Source organism: Myotis daubentonii, chromosome 3, assembly GCF_963259705.1.
Source record: "Myotis daubentonii chromosome 3, mMyoDau2.1, whole genome shotgun sequence".
Taxonomy (NCBI): domain Eukaryota; kingdom Metazoa; phylum Chordata; class Mammalia; order Chiroptera; family Vespertilionidae; genus Myotis; species Myotis daubentonii.
The window spans coordinates 178,508,716-178,534,458 of NC_081842.1; the positions used below are offsets into that span (position 1 = coordinate 178,508,716).

Consider the following 25,743-nt stretch of genomic DNA (forward strand, 5'->3'; position numbering starts at 1 on the left):
GCGGATGCCACGTGGGTTGCACACAGGAGCCTCCCCGCTTGGTAAATGTGGAAGTGGTCGGATCCCCTAGAGAGTTCAGGGGGCACGGAGGCCCGGCGGAGGGGAGGGGTGTGGGTGGTACTGTGACCTGCACTGTAAGGATGAGGAAACAGACCCAGAGGGGATGTGGGCAGGGAGGGCTGCAGTGGCTTTGTGTAAAGGTAAACGTATGCAACTACATGTGTGTATAATCATACTTTAGCGCTGCACGGGTATAAAGGCAAACACTTTAATATTACACGCTAAACACTTTCTTTCACCTATGCCTGGCGGCCATGACCTGTGTCCTTAACAAGCAAGTTGCTCTGGATCTGAGTTGCCAGCTCTTTAGGCTCTTTGGACCCCGCGCCAGGACCTGGGTCTCCCTGGAATGGGTGGACGGTCCTGTCATCCTCCAGGGGAGTGACAGCTAGTCCCTAAGGCCCTTTCAGCCACGATGTGCTGCGCCACCAAGGACTTCCCATCCCATTCGCCCAGGGACTGGGCCGATGGCTGTTTGAGTTTGGAACCAGCTGGTGCGGCTGAGTGACGACAGGTAAAGGAGGGAGCGCTGCAAATGTCCCTAAGTTGCGGGGGAATCAAAGTTCTCTGTGTCTGCAGATGTCTGCGACTTTACTCTGGGTACCACCTACCACGTCCACCCAGCGGACTAGGCGTACTGTCTACCCCACCCACTGGGAGGGTGCAGAGGCTGAGTCAGCCTCAGCTGCCCAGGATGCTGTATCAGGAGGAGAAACAGCACTGTCTGTCTTCCTGCCTGCCTGCCTGTCTGTCTGGGGTCCCAGGGAATCCTGCCTGGAGGTGGGAGAAGCGTGCAGTTCTTTCTTTGTGTGTCAGCCACTCATGTAGCCCGGGAGAATGGATGGAGCTTCGACAAGGGCAGTCCCTTCCTCAGGCTTTTTACAGATGCCTCACCGACCTCTTTTCTTCCTCCATATGCTCAGGGTAGAGGCAGGTAGGCCTGGTTTGTGAGTGCCAGTCCTCCCACTTCCTCCCTTTGGCCACCGGATGTACCTGGGTAGGTAGGCAAGAGAGCACAGAAAGTGCCGATCTGGGAAAAACAAAAAAATAGGTCTAGCCTGGCTATCCCTTTAGGTCTCAATTTTTCCTCATCTTCAAATCACACTTCTCAAAGCCCCAGACCCCCTCCTACTTGGTATTTATAATGGATGAATGGATGGAGGAATGAATGAATGCTCAGCTTTTCCCAGTCTTAGAAGTCACTGATACTTCTGCCCTTCAATACTTGTGGTCAGGTGATAGAACCCAACTTCCTCTAAGACGGGAGGGAAACTGAAACTTGCAGGTTTGGAGAAAACTTACTGAGAAAGTTCCCACCTGATCACTTCTATCTTTTTCACGAAGGCTGAGGGTTTGGTGGGAAGATGATGGATAAAGTTTGGAATCGCTATTGTACAGAAGGAGAGTGATCCAACTGGGGATGTGTAGATACATTACATACATTACAAGGCAGTGCCACGGGCCCTGTGAATTTTGGTGGTGAGAGTAATAGCTAGTATTTCTGGAGAGATTATTATGGGCCTGACACTGGGCCTGCGCTCTACTCACATGACCTTTCATCTTCTCGCCCACCAAGGGGGCAGGTACCTCAGTAGGAAGAGCCAGGTCATGCTGCAGAAAATTTTTTAAAAATGTCTAAGTGGCTTACAGACACAAATGTTTCTTTCTTGCTCTTGCTATTTGTCCCTCCATCCATGTGGCAGAAGAGGCAGGGCAAGAGTGAGAATCCCAGGAGGTCTGAGAGGCTGGGAAGAAAGGAGGGAGGGATCCAGAGCCTGGAACTTAGGAGGAGGTCCAAGACCAGCTTGGTGAAAGCTCTGGAGAGATAAGAGGGAGGGCTGGAGAGTGAGACCCTGTGGTTTGAGATTTCATGGGTGGAGCAGAAGCCAGCCGAGATAAGAGCCAGGTGTGGCTCTGAGTGGGGTGGCTGGCATGCAGTCAAGGTGAAGGTCCCTGGAACTGGGGAGGTCAAAGGTCTGACCGATGGAGCCATGTTTTCATTCCTCTGGGACAATGGGGGTTCATGGAAGGATATAACCAGCCTCCAGTTAAGTATTTTGCAACTTCCTGGGCTATACTTTTTGCCAGGAGATGAGCTTTGGAAATAAAGTGTGCTTTTTTAAATAGTCAAACATGCAAATATAAAATGGAAGACCTCAGAGAAAAGTGTCTGTAGAAGCCCACTGCCCTGTATGCCACAGGAAGCTGGAGAAAGACCAGATGTAGAAGAGTCACTTAAGTCACAGATGACCACAAACAGGCAGATTGGGGTGCAAACATCCAATGGCCAGGGGGCTATTGGGAGTAGCACTGGGAGGCAAAAGAAGAAACTTGATCCTGCCTTTTGGCCCTGAGGCATGGGGGCTATGGAAAAGCAAAACCCATCTCCACAGAGAGAGTGAGGAATACAGGTTCCACCTATGGTCTGAGACAGAGGCACACAGAGCAGCCAGGTTTTAAGCGGAGCATCTTGGGTGCAACACAGTGTCTTGGGGTTGTAGAGGGCAGAGTGGGAAGAAGACACAAAAGCAGCAGCCATGGGCCAGGAGGGGTGACAGTGTGATGTTTGGGAGGGAAGGGGTAAGGAAGACATCCACTGTCTGAAGAGGGCTGTGAGGACAGAAGTACAGACACATCCTGGAGGTCTTCCTGAAGATGATAGTCATCTTCCCCTCTGGAAATCTCCCAGGGCCAGTGATGACAGACAAGATAGGAGCTGATGCCTGAATAGAGGTTTGAGAGCTGAGGGTCCCCACAGAAGGGAGTGAGCCAGAGTCAGGTGTCAGCCTTGCAGAACCAGCCTTTAAACCTTCAATTCAGGGGTCACCACATGACCAACTCTGCCTCCCGGAATAAACCATCCACTCCTCTCAGTCATGGCCTTTGCGTGATCGAGTGGTGCCACCTCCATCCCCAGCCGCAGTCTCTCTCTCTCGGCAGCGTGGGGTCTGGCTTCATTATGAGCTCTCGCGGTCAATTAGTCTTGATCACCTCTCTAATTGGGCACCAGCTGTGTTTTCTCTCGACAAGAACTCTTTTATGGGCCTTCTAAAATGCAGCACATGAAGAAACGTAACCGTTTCAGGGGTATGTGATCATATAACCAGGAGCACTTGTTTTCCACAGAAACAAAGAGTGCATCTCTCTTTATGTTGAGAAGATATTCTTTTGGAAAGTTGGGAGGGAGGGCATGGAACAGCAAGTCCTCGGTTTATGTTCTGGATGTGAACATGGACTGTGGTTTTAAACGAAGCTTTGCATAATCACAGGTGTTGGTACATAAATACTCGGGAAGTTTCCTGGAAGAAAAGGGAGACTTGAGAAACTGCACCATGAATGGCTCCATTTATGAGCAGCCACTAGTGATTGACAGAATGACTGTTAATAGCTAATATTAGCTGAGCCCTTCGTAGGTGCTTAACCCTGCGCCAGGCACTTGGCATGAACTGTCTTGTTTAAACCTGGCAACAGTCTATAAATGGTATCAATGTTCTCCCCATTTTCACAGACCAGGAAACTGAGGCCCAGAAAGGTGAAATAATTCATATTCAAGGTCACATGGCTCACCATTAAGTGGCTGAAATAGAACTGAAATATACCCAGGTCTGTCTCCTGCCAAAATGCCTTTCTGCCTCTCTCCAACTAAACAATGCAATGAACTTGCAGCACTCAAGTGCTCTGGTTGCAACAACTGCAATATCAATAACAATGACCCTTATGATTTGTGAATTTCACAGTTACTAAATTCTTTACTGTTTGACTTCTCATGGATGATAGCCCGTGAGAAACAAAGCAGAGGCTATACCCCCATTATCACAAATGTGGGACCCTAGGTTCTAAGGCACTAGATCATTTACCCAGATACACACCACCAGCAAAGAACAGAGTCAGGCCTTTCTAATTCCTACTCCAAAGCCACCACGTCCCACCCCTCTCCCACTGTGGTACTTCCCCTTCAGTAAGTGCGAGATGTATATTTACATACATTCCAGCCATTCATTCATTCACTCATCCCTTCATGTACTCACCCGGTCATATCACATTTTTGTTTTCCCTGTCCTGATTTTTTATGTTTACTTAGTGCTGTTTGTCTCCCCTCTTTAAAATGTTAAGCTCCATTCCCATCGATAATTATATTTCCAGCCTCCAAAATAGTGCCTAGCACTGAAGTATTTATTGTTCAACTCATTCAAACAAATATGAATTCATTCCCTTAGTACATGTTTATTGAACATCTACTATGTGCCGGGCACAGTTAGGTCCTGGGAACAGGCATGATTTCCCACTTCCATGGAGCTTATATTCTAAGGCGGGAGAGGGTTTATACACAAGTAAATAAATAATCCCTGATTGGGATTTGTGCCATATGGGGACTAGGGGTGATTTGATAGAAAATGACAGTTACTCAGTTCTTGTCCAAAACCTGTTTGCATGCTAGTGGGGCCGACCATGTGGCCACCAGACAGTTTCTATCTCATGGGAACAGTGGGGGTTTGAGACTCAGAGGCAGCGATCCTAGTGCCCAGGGCCGGGCTTGGGCAGGGGTGGGGACAGGGAAGGCTTCCTGAGTAGGCAGCACCTGAGTGGTTGTAGAGACAACAGGAGTTCTCTAGGAAAGGGGTGGGGAAGATTCCAGGCTCATGCGAGGACAGGTGGCAGGAGGCCAGCTGGCACAGAGCGAGGGGTGACAGAGCCGAGACTGCGAGAGGGGAAGAGAAGAAAGAAAAGAGGTGAGGGAGATGAGCATGGACCAGGTCCAAAAGTATCACGTTGTGATGGGTGGTTTTGTGTGTCAACTTGGCTAGACCATAGTTCCCAGGTATCCAGACACTAATCTCGGTGTTGCTGTGAAGGTATTCTGCAGATGTGGTTAACGTCCACAATCAGTTGACTTTAAGTAGGGATTATCTTCAGTTATCTGCATGGGCCTCATCCAAGCCCTTTAGCAAAGTGGAGATTTCCCTAAGGAAGAAGGACAGGCACACCGGGCTGCCTACACTTTGGGGACTTGCTTAGCCAGACCCCACAATCACAGGAGCCGATTCCTTTAAATAAATCTCCCGATAGACAGATAGATGATAGAGAGACAGACAGACAGAAAGATCCCTAGTCTCCTGTTGGTTCTCTTTCTCCAGTGACCCCTAGGGACTGACTCACATTTAACCAGCCAAGTGGACCTCGTCCTTGAGGTCATAGAAGGGAGCCTGGAGGTGCTGAGCAAAGGAGCAGCATAACCAGCATTGTGCTTCTATAACAGGGCTCTGGCCACAGCGTAGAGAGGATCGGAGGGGCAAGACTGGGGGCAGGCAGACCAAGTCAGAAGCAGTTGCCTGAACTATGGCAACAGAATGGGGGGACCAAATCAAGTTATATCACCAAGCAGAACTGACAGGACTTGGTGTCCCACTGCACATGCAGGGCGAGGAAGAGAGCTGTGAGGAGTCCCAGGTCGTGGGACGTCTTGGCAAAGGGGATGTAAATGCTGTGACAGCAGGAACTTGGTTCTGTTCCCTGCTGTCCCCTTCACACCTAGAACAGGACCTGGTGCCTGAAGGTGCTCACTGTACATGTACTGAATGAATGGCGGTGCAATTCTGAGACCGGATCACAGGGTGTGGTGAGGATGAGGAGCATGCAAGTGCAGTGCGGGGCCTGTGAGCCTGCTGGAGCTGGCAGCCAGCAGGAGGAGAAGCCGGGGGAAGCTGGAGAGGCGGTCTGTGTGCCAGGGGCAGTTCCAGGACAGAGCCCGAGCCTTTGACCAGAACACGGGGATTGTACCTGAGGCCAGGGTCAGAGCACTTGAGGGTGTGTGGAGTGAGGAGGAAGGAGGTTGGATCTAAATCTTGAAGAAATTGCAGCATTTTAGGACTGCACAGGGGAAGGACCCGCCAAAAGAGAGTGAAAAGGAATGAGAGGAGGAAAATGAAGAGGAAGCAGTGGCAAGAAGGGAGCAAGGAAAGGGTGCTCTTGCTGTTGTCGGGGTCTTGTCACTTAGACTTACGGTAGGGACCATATCAAGGACTGAGGGGGGTGGGGTGAAGCACACAGAGAGCCAAATGCTGAGGAAGGCGTAGGAAGTGAGGGAGGGCAGCAGTGTCTCCAGTGGTCTCTCCCAACCTCCCTTCAAATACTGACCAGACATCACCAGCCCGTGCTATTAAAGAATGTGAAACCGAGGCACCAAGAGATGAAGTTGGTTAAAAGCCATCACCCGGGCAAAGGGCGCTGTGCTGTAAAGCACCAGCTGTTCAGACCACATACTACCTTCGGTGACTCAGCAGGGTGCTGGTTGTGCTGGGTGGGGCCCAGGCCCTGTCGGGCAGATGGCTGCAACGTGCAGGGCAAGAGCTCCAGGGTGTGCGGGAACATTTTCTCAAGGGGAACCACCTTCCCTTGAAACAGTTTGTTCTGCTGAGTTGACAGGAGAGGAATGGGGACTCCTCAGTCCTGGGCCAGGTGCCAAACACTGCGCAAAGACAGAAGGCCCTGGGAGGCCAGGGCTGGCTGTGACCCCCACCCCCACCCCCAAAGCTCCGCGTGGCCATCCCAGCCCCTCTGCCTTCTCAGGGGGCAGGAGGGTGGCTGCGTGTGCGGGATTGGTGTGTCTGTAACTAACTCGAATCAGCACTTACTGTGGGCCAGGCTCTGTAGTCATCATTTTTACATGCGTGAGCTTATTTAATCCCCACAACATTTTTTTGGAATGTATGATTGTTTTTACTTAGGGGTGAAAAATCAAAGGCACAGAGAGGCTAAGTCTCCTGCTCAAAGCTTCACAGCTAGTTCTGCAGGTGGGACAGCAGAAATGCTTAACTCTTGAATCTGTGGAGTGGACGACTATCGAACCCTAGAGTGTAGGTTCAAATCATTGGTGGGCGTGGGGTAGAGGTCAGGCTTCTCTCCAGTTCTGGGATATGAGGTAAGTTACATCATGGCCCTGAGACTCTGTCCTCATCTGTGAAATTGGAGGACAAGGTTGCTCACTTCATAGGGCGATTATGAGGAGAAAAGAAAATGTTTACAAAGAGTTTCCCTGAGTGTCCAGCCCAGGGTACTTGCTCCATAAATGTTGGCTGTTTCCCTTTCCTTTTCTTTTGGAGACGTCTGTCTCAAACCTGTCGGTTAGATTAGGGCAAGAGCACTGGTCTCTGAATCAAACCCACTGGGGATCGAATGCTTCTCCTGATAACTATTAGTTATTTAATTTTAAGCAAGTCACTTTCCTTCCAGGAATGCAGTCTCCCCAATTATAGAATATGGGGTGATTTAGTCCAGAATGGCATTCAAGTTGCCACAGTCCCTTCCATCCCTATACAGATATCACTCATTGATCGTGACCTCCCTTTCCCTGAGAACACTTCTTGGAATGAATGTCCTCTAGTTTGGCTGTAATTCCACCACTAGGCAATTACGCATGGGTTCAATTACCACACTTCAAGAACACACCTGCTGCAGTGCAAAGCCCTCTGATAGAGATAACACATTAATCTTGGCATATGTTTGCATGTCTTGCCTGAACTCCAGATAGCACAGGTGAGTTTGTTGTTGTAGTGTTATGTCCTGGCTTTTGCTCTGTTTTAAATAGGGCAGAGGACAAATGAATAAGCCTGGGACAGAAGGTTTGTTTGTGTGCCTGGAAGACAGATAAAGGGGCAGTTACTGAGGAATTAACATTAACCCCTATACACAGACTAGAATATTGTGCCAAAATATGAACTGGCTAGATGGCTTGCCTGTGGTCACAGCTAGTGAATGGCAGAGCTGAGTCAAACCCACCCATGTCTGCCTCCAGAGCTGACAACTCTGCCATAAATACGAAATCCATTCACTTAGTCAGAATTTATCATCGGATGCCTACTCTGCACCAAGCACTGTTTTCAGTGCTAAAACCTTAGCACTGAACAAAATCCCCCAAATGGCTTGCCTCGGGAAGCTTACAGTCTAGGTTCCTGTGTATCAGGTGCCCTCTCCATGCCTAGTAGTTTGCCGGCTTTATAATCAGTGTCAACGCCAGGGCTCCTCTTTGCAGAACATCCATGTGAACCTTAGCTCCACGGCTTCTTTTTTTAAAAATTAAATCTTTATTGTTCAGATTATTACAGTTGTGCTTCTTTTTTCTCCCCATAGCTCCCCTCCATCCGGTTCCCACCCCACCCTCGGCCCTTACCCACCCCACCACTGTCCTCATCCATAGCTGTACAATTTTTGTCCAGCCTCTTCCCGCACACCCCACACCCCTTTCCCCCCAAGAATTGTCAGTCCACTCCCTTTCTATGCCCCTGATTCTATTATATTCATCAGTTTATTCTGTTCATCAGATTTTTTATTCACTTAGAAGGAAGCCATTCCATCACTTTGCTCCTCAGTTTTCTCATCTGAAACATGATCATACAGCTCCTTCCAGGGGGTTCTATGAGGTTTAAACAGAATAACATATACATAGCATCCAGAACTGAGCATTCTGGATAGTCAATAATTTGTAGTTCGTTGAAATTGGTACTGTTTCCTCCACCTCATATGAAAGAAAATCAAGTCTCTGAGTTTACAATTCAGAGAGGTTAGGTCACTTGCTCAAGGTCACACAGCTAACCCGTGGTAGAACTGATATTCAAATCCAGGACGACTTGACTACATTGCCCAAGTGTCACACTGTGGTCACATGTTTTTCCAAACTTACAATTGGACTAGCTGCAGGGCAACAGAAAACCATGTTCCTCTTTGGCTTCTTATGCAACAAACCATATGGACCCTCGTGCTCTTACATAACAGGCCCAATGCTAAGGAGAGTCAGTTTAACAACAACACAAAAAACAGATCGCATTCACAACAGACCACCATATGTTCTGCCGTTCCCACAGCAGCCGCCCCAACTCCTACTCAGGAGCCCACAGAAATCTTCTCGCTGAAAACAGCTTTTTTCTCAAGTGACTCAAATGATTGATGCCTTTATAAAAAGAAGTGGAGAAAGAGTCTGCACTTCTTCCAAAGAAATAAGTCTTGTTGACTCCTTCGGAAAGCCCGGACCCCTGCAGCCTCCACTCCATGGGCTTCCCCAGGAATGGTGTGGTCTCTGAGCTAGCAGCTCCCTCATTCACAGTGAGGGCAGCTAGGATGATTTCTGGTTTCTGAGTCTCCAAGCTAAATAGCCAGGGGGCTTTGGATCATCCCCTTCGTTTGGCCTTAAACTCCCTCCCCACCTTGTGCTCAGGCTCAGTTTAAGAATCTCGAATTCACTGTAGGCTTTCTGGAAGTGCCCTCTGGAGCTGAACCTAGTTCGAAAAGGGTGATTTGACCCACAGACATTGGGGAGAGGGTTGCTGCAGAGGGCTACAGGCCTGGCACCATCTTTCTACTCTATACCTTTGGCCTGGTCTCCTGCCTCCTTCACTTCCTCCCATTCATTTCCCTGTTCAGCTGTCAAAGCCATCCTGCTAATACCTAAATCTGATCGCATCCTTCCAAATTCCTCAAAGCCCTGGTGATCCTGCTTGCTCTACCTCCTCACCCCACTTTGCACGCTCTTCCCCTTGACATCAGAGCCCCAGCCATTTTGGCATTCTTTCCATTCCTGGCAGCTTTGCACATGCTCTTCCCCCTGCTCAGCCCACTCAGCCCCCTTCCACTCATTCCTCACCTTCTGAATCTCAGCCACAGTGGCTATCGGCCCCTTCAGATGTGGCATTGAGACTGAGGAGTTAAAATTTTAATTTTATTAGTTGTAATGAATGTCAATTAAATTTACATTAATTCTCAGATTGCAAAGGAATTTTCTTTCCTGTATTTTCTTTCTATAGTTATGAATTCATTTTGTATATTAGAAGACATTTGGTACTTATTTTAATATTTAAAATTTGCATAACCAGATGTCTACCTATGGTGTTTTGTGTTTTCCAAAGATTGTCATACCAATATATATCCCATCCCACATTTTCTTCTGACAATGTAACATGGACACTCCTTCAGAGAGAGGTGAAACTGGTAGACCTGTGTAACTGCCTTGACCAAGAGAATATTGTGGTAGTGGCAGCCTGTGCCTTCTGAGGCTGATCACTAAGGGTATTGCCTCTTCTACCTTGGCCTCTCGGATTGCTCACTCTAAGGAAAATGAGCCCCCATGATCCTTTATGTGGAAGGAACTAAAAGACCTCAGCAAACAGGTTCATTACCAACAGCCCAGTCAAGTCATAGAGCCACCGTGAAATGATTCTCCAGTCCCAATCAGGCCTTCACATAACTACTGCCTCCGCTAACATCTGATCACAATTTTATGAGGATCCCGCCCCCCTCACCACCACCACCAAATGAGACCTGCCCAGCCGAGGCTTTCCAGAAATCCCAACACTCGGAATTTGTGAGCACTATAAATGTAGTTTGAAACCATTAATTTGGGGGGTTTGTTATGCAGTAATAATAATTAGAACACTACTCATTTCCCCCCAACACCATTTAATGATTAATCTTTTCCCCAGAGATATCAGATGTCACTTTCATCATAAATTTAATCATCATAGAGTATGAGCCAATTGTTGGACTCCTTCTGTTCTATTAGACTATACCAACTCAAGCACTAATATCAAGTTGTTTACATCTTTGATGCTTTGTTATATGTTACTATCTGGTAGAGGTTGCCACCCTCCAATACTTGTCTAGACTTTTTATTGAGCTTATAAAAATTGATATATTTATGAGATTGCAGCTTCTTACACAAAAATGCAATATACTTTCTTATTTAAGTTTGCTTTGTGATATTTAGGAGTGTTTTTAAGTTTACTTCATATTTATTTATTTAGTTAGTTAGGTAGTTTTCTTCATATTTAGCTGATTGTTTTTTATAGAGTCTACACTTAGGTATTTAATAATTTGATTAATGTTGTGAATGGATTTTTTTTCCTGTTATCCTGGCCATTCTAGCTATTTGTGATTTATATATGTAACAACTATTGATTTCTATATATTATTTTTATATGCCACTTCCTTACTGAATAATCTATTTATTTATGGTGGCTTTTAGCTGATTCTGTTCGTTTTACCAGGTATACGACCATATTATCTGCCAACTGCGATTGTTTTATTTTCTCCTTTCAAATATTTATATCTCACATTATTTATTACTCTTTTTGCACTAACACATCTAGTATAGTGTAGCTGTTGAGAGTGAGCATTTTTTAGTGAGACTACCTCTAATACAAAGTCTAGCCACATGAGGCTCTTGGACTGTTGCAATGTGGCTATGAAGACTGAGGAATTTTATTAGTTTTAATTAATTTAAATGTAAATAGCTACTTTGTGGATAGTGATTATCATATTGGTCAACACAGGACTAGAATTTCTTCATTTACCATACTGTTAGCTTTTGGATTGAGACAGGTTTTAAACACATGTGGAATATTCAAATATCCTTATTTCATTGGCTTTCTAAAAATAAAAAGTAACTGTTGAAATTTGTAAAATGCTTCTTCAGTATCTATGGTGATGATTATGTGGGTTTTCCTCTTATATATACTAATACAGTAAATTATATTGAATCATCCTTGAATTGGATTAAACCCAAACTTGATCATGATGTGTTGTTATTCTGCTAATGTGTTTCTCCATTCTGTTTGTTAATATTTTATTTAGAATTTTGAATCAGTACTAACCATCTTTTGTGCAATCTTTGTTAGATTTTACATCAGTGAATTCTCACTTCTTAAAAAAGAAAAAAACTTGATGGTTTTTTAAAAATTTATTCTAGACCTGACAGGTTAAGTAGTATTTAAAGTGTTGTAGAATTTCCTAGTGCAAGGAAGCCTAAGAAAAATGGGCGAAGGGAGTACATCCTTGACTACTTTCTCTATTTCTCCTATACAAATCAATCTCTTTAGCTTCTTATATCTTTTAGGCTCTTCTTTGGTAAGTTGCACTTTCCCACAAGTTATCTATTTCATCCAGATTTTCAGAGAATTTCTTTGCGAAGAAGTGCTTCATTTATTTATTTTAATTTAATGCTTCTTGGTTCTACCCTCATGTTTCTAACTTTTAGGAACTGCCTTTTCTAGACATCCTGCCCCTTTTACAATGATCTGGTGATCCAGTGGTTCACCTATTGTATTAAAAAGAACAAGTCTTTTAACAATTTTTATTTATTTGTCCTGATTTTCCTATATTCGAAGTTATTTTTTTCACTTTTTCTTTATTAATTTATTCTTTCTGCTTTCCAACAATGTAGTTGGCTACTCTTTTTCAAATTTTAGACATATGTTTGCTCCATTGGCTCCTGGACTTTTTACTTGATGTAAATATCAAGTATAGATTTTTCTCTGAAGCTGCCTTTTCAAGATCTCGTGGCTTTAATACATAATATTTTTACTGATGCTATTTTAAAAATTCTGTCTAAATTAAAAGTTATTAACTGAAGTACATAAATCTCTGTTATTTTTAATATTATTATAAATTTCTTGTTTTATGGCTTTGTAAGAAGAAGATATTACCATAAATATTTCCACATTTTGGAAGTTTTGAGCTTTGGACTTTTTGATACATTTTTATGAGTATAAAATGGGCATTTGAAAAAAACATAAGAATTTGAAATATACCAATTACATTTTTTATACTTGTTCAGATATATGTTACATTTATTTATTATTCATCCACTTGATTAATTTTAATCCCATGATTTTATTTTAGTTAATGTCTTCTTATATCTAATTTCTGCTTTTTTTAATATTGCTGCTGTGTAATTTGGTGCATGGATTTTCAAAATTCTTATAGCCTCACTATGAATGGCATACTTTATCATTATAAATACCCTTCTCTGTTTGGTTTAGTATTTTCTTTAACTTGAATTTAATATTTTCTGATAGGAATGAAGAGGGAGAGACAGAAACATGAATATGAGAGAGACGCATAGATTGGTTGCCTCCCACATGTGCCCCAACCAGGCCTGGGATCAAGACTGCAACTGAGGTACATGTCCTTGACCAGAATCGAACCTGGGACCTTTCAGTCAGCAGACCAATGCTCTATCCACTGACCAAACCAGTTAGGTATGATTTATACATGCTAAAGTGAATCTTTAAAATGCGTACTTGGATCAGTCTGGACATATGCACACACCCATGAACACTCTGTGCCCTCCTGCTCTCCCGCACTCTGCCCTGGGAATCTTTCTGCTGTGGTCTCTCTGGACTCTCAGCTTCTTCTCTTCAGCCCAGGGATCTTCCAGGATCTGTCTGGATTCCTTCCTCAGGCCACAGCCTGGAAACCCTTTCAAGAGGGTAAACCAGGTCACTTGCAGGACTCACCTCACTAGCTTCCTGTCTTTCAGTGGTCGCTGCCCTTCATTTCCAGATAGCTGGTGCTCTGAGAACCACTGTTTGATATACAGTCGGGTCTTTTTGGTTGTTTCAGGTGGGAGAGTAAATCCAGGCCTCTTATCCGTCTTGGCTGATATCAGAAGTTAAGCTAGTTACCTTTTACTCTCCATTCATTTATTTATTTTAATGTATTTATATTACTCACTGTATAAACGGGTTTGTTATTTTTGTGTCTAGTTTTCCTGCTATTTGGGGTGGTTTGTATTTCTGCCCTAGCTGTTACCAATTCGATTATATCTCTGTATTACACCTTTAGTTTGCCCTACTTTTTGGAAAGTATCAATTAGTTCATTACTCTAAGCAATGACATCATTAGTATGCTTGTCATCTTTTTCTTCCTTTTCTCAAGAAACCAATTTCAGTCAATAAAAATCAACAAGCAAACATCTATGCAGTATATACTACACACTGATACTATGCTAGCTGCCTTACATTTTGTATTTCATTTAATCTTTACAATGAATCTGTGTCAAATACATCGCTCATATTAGAGATGATGGAGGGAGCCCCCAAGAAGTTACGATAACCTGTCACCCAGAACACGTGGCAGTGGTAGAATTAAGTCCAAAATACTCTATGCCAAGTTCAGAGCTCTTACCACTACTCTACAGTTACCTTTACTATCCTGAACTCTGTCCTCCTAATGCAAGCACGCGCGCGCGCACACACACGCTCACTCACTTTATTCTGAGAACAAACTTAGCCTTAGAGCTCAGTATATAGACAGGATACACCTGGACGAATATAATTTGCCTGTTTTTCCAAATTCTAGGTTCAGAGTCTGGCTTGCAGACAAGGTACAGATGGAAATCTTCCTGGACTGAGGCCAAGAAGAGGAGAAAGGGTAGAAAGGCCTGCCCCATGGCCTGCAGTAGCACTAAGTAACCCAACTTGGACTAATACTTGCAGAGCAGCTGGAGAAATCATGCCACTGATGCCACTAGCCTGTCCAGCATGTGAAAAAGTTCTTCGGCACCCATGCTCACTTGAACTTTTCACAGCAGTATTATAGCTGAGGAAGTGGCGGCTCAGAGACATGAATGCCTTATCGAAGGTCACACAGCTAACTAGTGATAGGGCCTAGACAACAATCCCAGACCTCCTAACCACTTGTCCAGGGCTTTTCTCGTGATCTGTTTCTGACTATATGGGTGGCATTTACCCTTTCATAGCTCTGACTGTACCCCATTGACGTGTGAGAAGAGGATCAATATGTCCATGTCCTCAGCACTGTACTTTGAGCTGCAATAGATAAAAAAACAAACAAAAAACATAAAATTTGTCCTTCTCAATACTCATTCATTTAGTTATTCATTCATTCATTCATTCATTCATTCAAAGTGTTCACTAAGTGTCAGGCCCTGTTAGGAGCTGGGAAATACTCCTCAAGGGGCTCACTGTGTAATGAAGGAGACAGATTCAAAAGTCAACTTCTCCAATTCAGTGGAAAAAGCTAAGGGTATTTGGGGTGTGACTTCACTCTGTCTGTGGGATCCAGAAAGGCATACCTGAAAGGAGCTGAGTGTAGAAGGGTCCAGAAGAGCTGAAGGAGTCAGATTTGACACTGACCGAGGCAGAAGTGAGCATGTTGCCTTCAGAGGACCAAAAAGATGTTCATGAAAGGGCTGGGAGCAAATCTGAGAGCTAGGAGCTCAGACTTTCTCCTGTAGTTTATGAACACAAGTACAAAAGCAGTAATGTGATCAGGCTTGATTAGAAAGATCACTGTGGCACAGTGGGAAGAATGGACTAGCAGGGAGTGGGACCAATGAAGGATTGGTCCACGTGAGAGCCTACACTGGGGGTAGAAGGGGGATGGGAGGATTGCTCTGGCTACCCCCTACCCACATTTTAGGGCTCAGTCTGGTTAGAAGCTCCTCCTCTGGCACCCTGAAGCCTTGCCATCATGCCCTCAGGCAGAGAAGAGTTCATGGAAGGTTAATAGCAATGGTTTTGAAGGCGACTTTCAAAGCTGTTGCATTCTCTCTCCACTGCTAACTAGCTGTGTGACCTTGGACATGGTGTTTAATCGCTGTTGTTTCAGTCTCCTCACCTATCAACTAAAAAATATAATAGTACCTATCTCTTAGGGTTATTGGCATGATTAAAAAAAATGAATGCGTATAAAGCTCTTGGAATAGTTCCTAGCAGTAATTAAGTGTACAATAGGCGCGGGCTTTTATTATCATTACACACGTTCACTGTGTGTTTATGGGCGTACCTGACCATCAGGTGTACTCCTTGGGGGCAGGTCTCCTTGTGCCCAGCAGACAGCATGAGACAGAGAAGGTTATCAATAAACAACTGTTGGAGATGATAGAGATGATGGTTAATGAGAATAAAATAATTCTCACATTCTGAACTGGAACAGGAAGATGGTGGTGATGTCAGGGCTGAGACAGGGAGCTTGCGAGAAGGAGCTGGTTCAGAGGGGTAGGTTGCTAATCTGCCCAAGATCAAATCTATAGGATCTAGAGAAGCTGAGGTTTGAACCAAGGTCTGTTCATACTCCATAAACAGCTTATGAAATCTGAATGTCTACGCTCAGAATGAAGGTATTTAATAAAATAATATATATATCAAATGAGTTGGTGAATACTTGAATGAATGGATTTCTTTGGTATCAAGGTTGCTTCTATGTTCATTGGTAAATAGATGTCTGTGGAAGTGGGGAGGGGGGTAAAAAAAGATAAAAGAAAATAACCATGAAAAATTATAAAAGAAAGAACTAGTAACAGATATTTCAAGTGAATGAACATGAGGACCTAGCTTCCTTCTTTTTGCCTTTTTCTGACCTATCAGTACTTTTATATATGACCTCCAGCTTTATAATCATTATAATGGACTCTTGCAAACTTGTAGGAAGGATGACTAAAACTACCCAGCAGGAAGTTTTGCAAAGCCCAAGCAAAACAAATAAACAAACAAAACAAAAAAAAACAATATCAAAAAATTTAGGGACATAGGAAAATGTCTGATACCAGGGGAACCAGTCACACAGGCCCTTCTACACACAATTCTGATTTCAACCACCACCTCCGCAGAGGCAGATTTCTTAGGTCAAGCTGCTTGTGGGACTAGCATCCAAGTGTTAGGGCAGAAAGATCTGCCTGCATAGATTCTACTTGAAATTGATAAGTTCTCCTTCAGTGCAAGCCTCAGTAGTAGAGTAATAAAAATAATAATGATAATACATAATTTAAGGACATTTTATAATATATAATGTTAAATATTAATATAATTATAATAATACCTATAATTTATTGAATGTTTACTGATTCCAGAAACTGGTGAGTATTAGGAAATGCTATTTCTTTTAAACCTCACCAAACTCTACAAGAAAAATACTGTTATTCCCATTTTAAAGATAAGCAAACTAAGCCTCAGAGAGGTTAAGTAACCTGACCAATGTCACTCAGCAAGTAAGTGGGAAATCAGGATCTGAACCCCAGTTTGCCTAACTCCAAAGCCCATTGCTGCAAACCCTAATTTATGTACAATTTTTCTCCTTGACTCCTTTGAATTTGGGGCTGTATAGATTAACTGCATCCACATAAGCCTAGTTGAGGCATGGAGTTCATATTCTAACACCAGGTCTGATAAGAGCGCTCCTGCTCCAGAGCTCTTTGTCAGTCCAAAAAATTAGAGGGTTGATGTGCAAGGATCAAGAGACATGGATTCAGAGAATGAGGTCCAAATGAACTTGGCCTCTTACTAGCTATGAGACTTCTGTTCAATCATTTAAATTCTTTGGGCCTCTGTTAGTTTCTTAGATTTCATGTGCCGCCCCCTGTCCCCCCAAAATAAAAGGGTTTATTTAAATGATCTCTCAAGGCTTTAGGAAATGATTTTTTTTTGTTTCAGCATTTGTATCTTTTCTAATTAATATGTCATACTTACTAAAGAAAAAAAAGGTACTTGTTCAAAAATAGTAATACATAATTTTTAAGGAAGAATACAGGAGAGTAGAAAGAAAAGTTCTGATTCTATTTAGTGCAAAGGAAGTCTCTATTCAAATTTAAAGGCTAGTCAAAGAGGCTTGATACAGCCTTAACATTTCATAACAATCAAAAATCATGTTTGGGCACTTCTTGTCATTTTTCTAAACATTACTTCACTTCCCTTTCTAAGGCTTACATATCATATCTACATTTCAGTGTTCAGGTATAAAGACCTAAGTTAATAAAGTTATGAAGCCTTTATTTATTTATTTTTTGATAACTGCAAATAAAATAAAGCAAAACAAAAACCCCTTGGGGAACATTTTTTTCCAAAATAATTCACTCCACCACCTCTTGCTAAGCACCTACTATGAGCAGGGCTTGTGCAAGGAGGAACCCTGAATGCAGTGTGGTCCTCAGTGAGGAAGCCCAATGCCTAGAAGGAAAAAAGCCACCGAAGGGAAGTACCCATTGCCATGAGAGTGTATAGGCGGAGCTATTTATTCTGTCACAGAGGAGAGGACAGAGGCTGGATCAGCAAAAGTGGACTGGCGTCCAATAGATGGCAAAGCCTTAGTAAAGTCACCACCTAAACAAGCTCTTGTTTGCTTGTTCAGTGCTAGAGTGACATATAATTTATCTTCCACACTGGGATTCTTGATAATAAAAGGGGAAGTACTGATAATTATGTTAAGACATTGGGTGAAAACCAAAACTTGAAACCTGTGATGGAACGGCATGTTAAAATGCCCCAGGGAAGGCTTCCGCACCCTGGCTAACTTCCTGAACAAGTTGTAGAGGTTTCCCTAACAGTCCTGTAGTTGGACTCAAGCATAACATCAACACAGCAAACAAACTGTCTGAACTAAGGAGCACATTCTGTATCATTCTTAAATTAGTTTCGTAGTTACGCCACATTTTCAGAACTACATCGATAGTCAGCCCTAGGAGTTTTGTGGTTTTTTTCACAGTGCTTTGTGGGCCCGCTCAATGCCCTCTCAATATTTCCATTTGATGTTCCTTGGTTTATTGTGTGATTAGTTGCAAATCCAGAGGCAGCAAAGATTCTCTCTTTGCCGGGACTATTCGGAAGGGTCTCAGAAGTGGAAGAGGAAATCCAACAGGTTTGAAAACAGGATTGCTGTCACTGAGACGTGGTGCCTGTGGTGCTCTGGACAGAAGAAACAGCACATGCAGAGACATAGAGGCAAGAACAAGCTTGGAGTATTCAAGGAGCTGCGTGGAGTTCTCTGCTGGGGCTGGGCTGGGCATGTGGCTAGAGAAGAAGGTAAAAGGGTGAGTTGGGGCTAGATAGTGAAGGGCCTTGAATGCCACCCCAAGGAGTTTGGACTTTATCCTGTTGAGAATGATGAGTCTCTGGAGCTATTCAAGCAAGACATTTATTTTTGGAAAGAGAGCAAACCGAACAAAGCCAAGCTCCAGTCATCCTGGAGCCAATTTCCCCTTTCAATTTGCGTCCTGATTTGCTCCAAACTGTTTGTTAATGTGTTCCCTGACCCACTGCACCCCAAACAAACGCCCCCCCCCCCACCAGGGAATGTGTCTCAACTGACTGGTGATTATAGACACAAATTTCTGATGCTTTGAATTCGGCTAAACCCCAACCTAGACTGTCTGGGAAGATCTTAGCACGCCCTGCTCTAACGCCCCAGCTCTATTCCCAGCAGGACTGGGCCAGGCCCAGGTAGGTGAGGAGAGAGGTTCTGCCTTCTGACCAACCTGTTGCACAATGCTCCTGAAGACTTCCCTCGGGGGAATTTATTTATTTTTATTTCATGTTTTTGTTAATTTTCACCTGAGGATATTTTTTCCATTGATTGTTATAGAGAATGGAAGTGAGAGAGAGGAAGGGGGTCGGAGGGAGACAGAGACATCAATGTGAGAGAGGCACATCGATTGGTTGTCCCCTGTATACACTAGGAATGGGGTAGGGATTCATCAACCTGATACCTTCCTTTGACTGGGAGTTGAACCCAAGACCCTTCAGTGCAAGGGCTGACACTCTAACCACTGAACACACTGGCAGAGACATCTTGGGGGAATTTATAATTTCCCTTCCCTCAACCCTCTACCCAAATCACGTCTGCCTAGAGTCCAAGTCCAAAGTCATGAGCTATTCAGAATGCTTCATAATGAACTGGTTTGAAAGATAACAGGCTCCTTGTCCCCAGAGGTATTTGAACAGGAATGCTCCAAAGGGGATTCTCACAGGCAGTAGGGAATAAAGCCAGACAAGTAAAGATCCTACTCCCTGTTCAACTACTAACAACCCCCGAGCATCTGTTTTCTCATCTGTAGAATGCGAATCACAGTAATAACTTCTTTGTAGGTTTCCTGGGAAAAATAAACAGGGTAATGATGATACTTGGCTCAATGCCTGGCACTAGCCCGTGCTCGGTAAAAGCTGGCAACAATCATGGTTAGTACAGTGATCTACCAGTGGTACAGCTTTTTGCTTCCAGTGGCAAACCAGACATTAATTTCTGAGTTTAACTTCCAACTTGGAACATTACACAAGTGAAAGTCCTACAGGCAAAGAAATAATCATTAATATTACTGGATATTACCCTTCAAAGATCATCTGGCTGTGAGAGCCAAACTTCTCATTATGCAGAAGGAGAAATAAATTCAGAGTGAGGAAGAGACAGGATCAGATCCGCACATGAAGAAAGAGACAGATCCTGATATCTACCCCATGTTCTTAACTCTGTAACATTCTTTTTATGTTTCACTTTCTGTGAATTAGCAAAATTCAGGAACTTCTTAGCCCTTGCCTTCATTCACTGGATATCTATCGCTTAGAGATTTATAGTATTTTGTATACAATAATTCACTCAGTCCTTACAGCAGCCCCGCGAGGCTGATCTTGTTGTTTAGCTCCATTTCATGGATAAGGGAAGCGAGGCAGAGAAAGGTCAAGTCGCTGAGTCAAGCCTCACAGCAGTAAGTAGCAGGGCCTGGATGTGTCTGGGCAGGTGGGCTTCTAAGCCTGTATTCTCCACCAGAACACCACCCTGACCTCCCAAATGAAAACAGGTCTAGTGCCTGCCTCAGAAGAGCACTCGCTGGAGGAGAGACACACCCACACAGGTGAGCAGTCACCTGCTCAAGGTACCAGGAGAACAAATGAGGGAGGGTTTAGTTGTATAAGGGGAAGGAGAGAAAATCAGGAAAGCTGCCTGGAGGAGGTGACTTTTATCCAGTTTCCAGAGTTGACTTGTTTTCCTCCAAGATGATGAGAACTGGGGAAGGAAAGGAGTTCCCAGCAGGTGGAGGTACCTGTACTGAGGCAGGCAGGGGTGAAGTGACTGGGGCTTAAAGGACACCATGAAGGAGGGAGACCGGGACACCAGGTACTAGCTCAGTGTGTGACCTGGGCAAGTTACTTAACCTCCAGGAACCTCAACTTCCTCATCTGCAGAATGGGCATAATAACACCTGCCTGATGGAGCTGCTTGAATCTTAAATGAGATCATGTGCATACACTTCCTGACCCAGTCTTATTTCACCTTCCTTGTTAACCTCTCATAAAACTATTTCCCTCAGTAAAAAATTTTAATTGAGCCTATTTTTTACACTTATGCTCAACAGCAGCATTAGTAATAATCTTGTGTCATTATTAGTCACTCAAAATAACAATATAATTGATAATGTTAATTGCCATTAACTGAAGGCACTAAATGCTTAGTATGTATAATCTACATTTACCTAATCTACATTATGCCCATTTTATAGATGAGGATAATAAGGCTCAGCGAGATTAGGAAATTTACACAAAGGTCACCAGCTGGGAAGTGGCAGAACTAGTATTCAGTCCCAGGTCCGTCTGTCCAGACAAGTGTCGGACAGACAGAGAATGCCCTGTGTTTGGAGTTCATGTTGGTCTTGGCAGTGTCCTTCAGTCTCTTTCTCAGAAAGAAAACAAACATTTAAAGAGGTCTGCTAACACGTTGGAACAGGAATGTCCCAGTAAGGGAGGGAGCGGCATGCTGGAGCAGGAAGAGAAGCCCATATTTGGAAGCGGGGGGCTGGGGCACCCCCTCAGCCTTTCGCCCAGCCTACACCCCCTAGAGAGAGCCCGACTTGAACTGGACTTGAGGCGACCGGAGCCGCGGCGTCCAGGCCGCCCCTTGGGTGCCTTCTTGGGCTTCAGATGGCCTGGGAGCAGGGGTGCCCGCCCACTGCGGAGACTGCGGGACTGCCAGGGAGGCCCTGAGCCTGTAACCCGCCCATTCCCACGTGGGTGGCTCCCAGGCAGCAGGGAGTTAATCTGCTATCTGTTGGGAAGGCTTCCAGAACCTCCTCCCCGCCCTTGTTTGCTCAGTGCACCCCGCCCCCCCACCACCACCCCCCTTCAAAAACTGAAACCGGCCGGGACTCCAGGCCCCGCCAGCCAGCCCTCGTGGGATCCTGCCCGGGTTTACCTTCTATGGGGAGGCCCTGGAGGGCTGGGCGGAGCCAGCAGAGTCTGGGCAGAGCCTGCCACTTGGCAGCCGGCTCTTCTCCTCCCCCTCCTCCTTCCTCCTTCCTCCTTCCTCCTTCCGAGGAGTCGCCCCCTGTCCTCCCTGCCAGGGACCAGCTCCAGATTGGGGTTTGGGGAGGGCAGGTGGGTAGACTAGCCTGGTGGCTTGAGTACATCCCCTGCCCCTCACCACCTCTGAGACACTGGGTAAACCACCAAACCTCTGAGTTTTCGGTATTGTTTTGTTTTTCACTGTAAAACGGGGATACATAATGCTTAGCCTTTGGACTCCATAACGTGTAAAGGAGTGCTCAGTATATGCTCACTGTATTGGTGTCCTCGTCATTACGTTGCTGCTGCTGTGGTTACAGTGGGTTGGGCAGCCTGCCTTGTGAGGTGGTAAGCACCCACCACGCCAAGTGTCCAAGCACAAGCTGAACAAGGGAAAGACAAGAAAGAAGAGAAGATGAAGGGACTCATCCTTGCCACCCCCAGATAAAAGACCCAGGCACTTCAGCATCACCTCAGACCCACTGGAGCAAAACCCCTGAAAGCCAGTTCTTTGGAAAATTCAGCTTCGTTTTGTAAACTACTGATCTGGGCCACTAATCCCTACAGTTTCCACCTTCAAAAGACCCTCCTACTTCACTGATTGCACAGTGTGAAATGTTTTATTGACCAAACCAGATTTAACTCATAATTAATGTAATCACCCTGTACCAGTGATGGCGAACCTTTTGAGCTCGGCGTGTCAGCATTTTGAAAAACCCTAACTTAACTCTGGTGCCGTGTCACATATAGAAATTTTCTGATATTTGCAACCATAGTAAAACAAAGACTAATATTTTCGATATTTATTTTATATATTTAAATGCCTTTTAACAAAGAAAAATCAACCAAAAAAATGAGTTTGTGTGTCACCTCTGACACGCGTGTCATAGGTTCGCCATCACTGCCCTATACATAAACTATTATCCAAAGACTCAAGAGTTCAATTCAATAAATAGTAATTCATTCCACCGATATTTATTTGAGTAACTACTATGTGCCAGGCACTGTGCTGGGTACTGGGGGTGGGGACTGTGCTGGGTACTGGGGGTGGGCACTGTGCTGGGTACTGGGGGTGGGGACTGTGCTGGGGCCTGGGGGTGGGGACTGTGCTGGGGACTGTGGGTGGGCACTGTGCTGGGTACTGGGGGTGGGCACTGTGCTGGGTACTGGGGACGGAGAAGGTGGACAAGCTTTGTCCTCGCGGGCTCTCCAGTCCAGCAAGGGGACGCAGAACAAGACAAGGATTCAAACACTGACACTGAAGCCAAGAGAATCCCACTGAGCCTAAGACACGCAACAGTCCTACAGGAGCAGGTACAGCTCCAGTCAAAAGCAAGCAGTTCATGAACCTTCTTCCATATTGGCCTCATTATAGAGAGAGGAGGACGTCACTCCTCAACACACACAGACCTACACACACCACAATGTTATTACTTAAAGGCTCCCAAGGGGTCCAGGGTCCTTATCTCAAGAACATCTAAGATCTAAGGCCTTGTGAAAAAAGGAAGAACCTTTGAGCCTAATTCCTGCTATGTGGCCAGTCCCATCACCTGCCACCCCCTTGAAGAACCACTGGCAAGCACCCCCAAACTCTCCGAGCACAATGGCTAACAGTGTGGTCTCTAAAGCCAGGATGCCTGGGGTTGAATTCCAGCTCCGTTCCTTATTAGCTGTGGGATCTCGAGCAAGTTAGTATGTGATCACAGGCCCACAGGCAAGACCTCCATGTGCCTATGTTTCCCCTTCAGTAAAGTGGACTGAATATTAGTACCCACTTCCCAGCCTTGTAAGAGATGGTACCTAAAGCAGGAGGCAGGCACTCAATATCACTGTGACTGTTATTATACCCCTAGAGGCCTGGTGCATGAAATTCATGCAAGAGTAGGTCTTCCTTCCCCCGGCTGCCGGCACAGGCACCCAGGACCTAGTCTTCCTTCGCAGCCCAGGCTTAGTCAGGAAGGTCATCCCGGAAGGGTGTCTGGTCTAATTAGCATATTACGCTTTTATTATTATATTTTTTGCCTTTGATGCTCTCTGTGCCTGTGGTGCCCCCTTCCCTTTCTCCACCTGGGGACCATAGGGTTATGAATGCAATGTCCCCTCCTCTCCAGAGCCTTCCTTACTTTTATTTCACCAAGCAATTTGATGCTTTTGCTTTATATCCCTCTAGCTGTTTTTCTACACCTCTTACAGCACCTCTCATACTGCAATCACGTTTCCCACTGTTTAAGATCTTTTTCTTGCTCACTGGATTATGAGTTCTTGGAGAGCAGAGGCCATACTTTATACATATTTTCGTCTCTAGGGAGAAGACAGTCCCCGGGACAGAAAAAGCACTTGCCGCTCTTTCTTGAATTAATGAATGGATGGGTGACCCATAGATGGGTGAAATGGTTAACCAAGGATTACAGAGTTCAAATCCAGAGTCTATGCTTAGTTTAAGTTGGGAAAATTACTTTTTTTTTTTTTAATCTTCTGGCTTCTCACCTGGAAAACAGGTCTGATAATAATGGTCCCTATGTCTTGGGTTTGGAAGGGTGAGGCCCATAGATGAGGTCCATATAGGACAGTGTTCAAGTGTAGGAGCTCTAGAATAAGACTATTTGGTTCATGTCCTGGCTCCACCACACATGTACTGTATGATTCATTGACAAGTTCTCTTAAACTTGCCGTGCCTAGAGAAGACCTATCTTAAACCAAAAAAGAATGAATGGGCTATTCAGAGAATTAAGAAATATTCTTTGTAAAGGCCTGGGCAGCTGGTATAGGTATTTTGTAAATAAAATTGGTTCCCTCCCCCCACCTTCTCCAAACCTGTAGGCCCTGGACTCTGAGTGCCCGAAACAGCTGTTCAAATGGCACATTTTGCTCTCAGTGACTAATGTCCCGTAAGCCGAGGTTGGAAAGCTGACTCCAGAACTAAGCTTACATTGGAGTGCTGCATTGGATGCAGGGAATGTGGCTGACTGGTTTATTTAATTAATAAGAAAACTTGTGAAAAGGGGCAGTTTAAAATCAACAAACATGTCAAGGAAGTTGAAAAGCAGGAGATAACCCACAATTTCATACGTGGGTTTCCTATGTTATTGGAATAGTCCCCGATATAAAGGCATGAATAATGGGATATCCAAACCAATTTAATGCTTTACAAACCATAAGAGAAATGATCAGAATTGCTTTTGGAGCAAATTAACCAATAATCAGTGCACAGCATTCTAATAATTCTTGAATTTTCTATGCTTATCACAATATATTCTAATAAATTCATTATTCAAAAATCTCCAAGGGTCGCATGTCTATTACTAAGCCAAAGGGTATGGAAGAGAAATAAGGTATTTTTATTTGGACCTAGGACCCTATCACACTCCCACACAAATTGCCCCAAACCTCCTTTTATTTTTGTGGGATTTGAAAGAAGATGAAATGAGGGTGCCCTGGGCCCTGGGAGCAGAGTTGTCAGTGGCTCACCCAGAAAGCATTTGGCAGTTGAGTTCAGAGAGGAAATCGGAGAGGGCAAGGCTCAGTGGGACCTGGGGATGAGCTGCATAGCGGGGGAGGGAGAGAGGCAGAACCCTCATTAGCAAAACCAGCTGCCTGCCAAGTAGGGTGTGTGTCTGAGTTTCTGAAGAAAAGAGAGAATTGCAGCTGTTAGTTTCAACCTCAGGCCTCAAAGAATCGAAAGAAAGTGTGTGTGGCAACAGACATGGGGGTGGGGGGGAGAAGCAATACACTGTTCTCTATTCCCCAAAACAAATTCTACCTGTATCTTCCCCCTTAATCTTTCTAAATCAAATACCTCCTTATCCATACCTTGAGTCCCATCAGACACCTCTTTGAAGAAGTCTTTCCAGAT

General features: G+C 44.6%; 1 long non-coding RNA gene across 1 annotated transcript in view; it reads right to left on the minus strand.

The window, feature by feature from the left end:
- Positions 1 to 254: 254 nt before the first annotated feature.
- LOC132231013 (uncharacterized) overlaps positions 255 to 25,743 on the minus strand; it is a 131,748-nt gene continuing 106,259 nt past the window's right edge. Inside the window, exons 6-7 of the long non-coding RNA XR_009451971.1 lie at positions 13,344 to 13,485; positions 255 to 3,359 (exon numbers count right to left, since the gene is read on the minus strand). This is a non-coding gene — a long non-coding RNA (uncharacterized LOC132231013). The remainder of the gene's footprint in view (positions 3,360 to 13,343; positions 13,486 to 25,743) is intronic.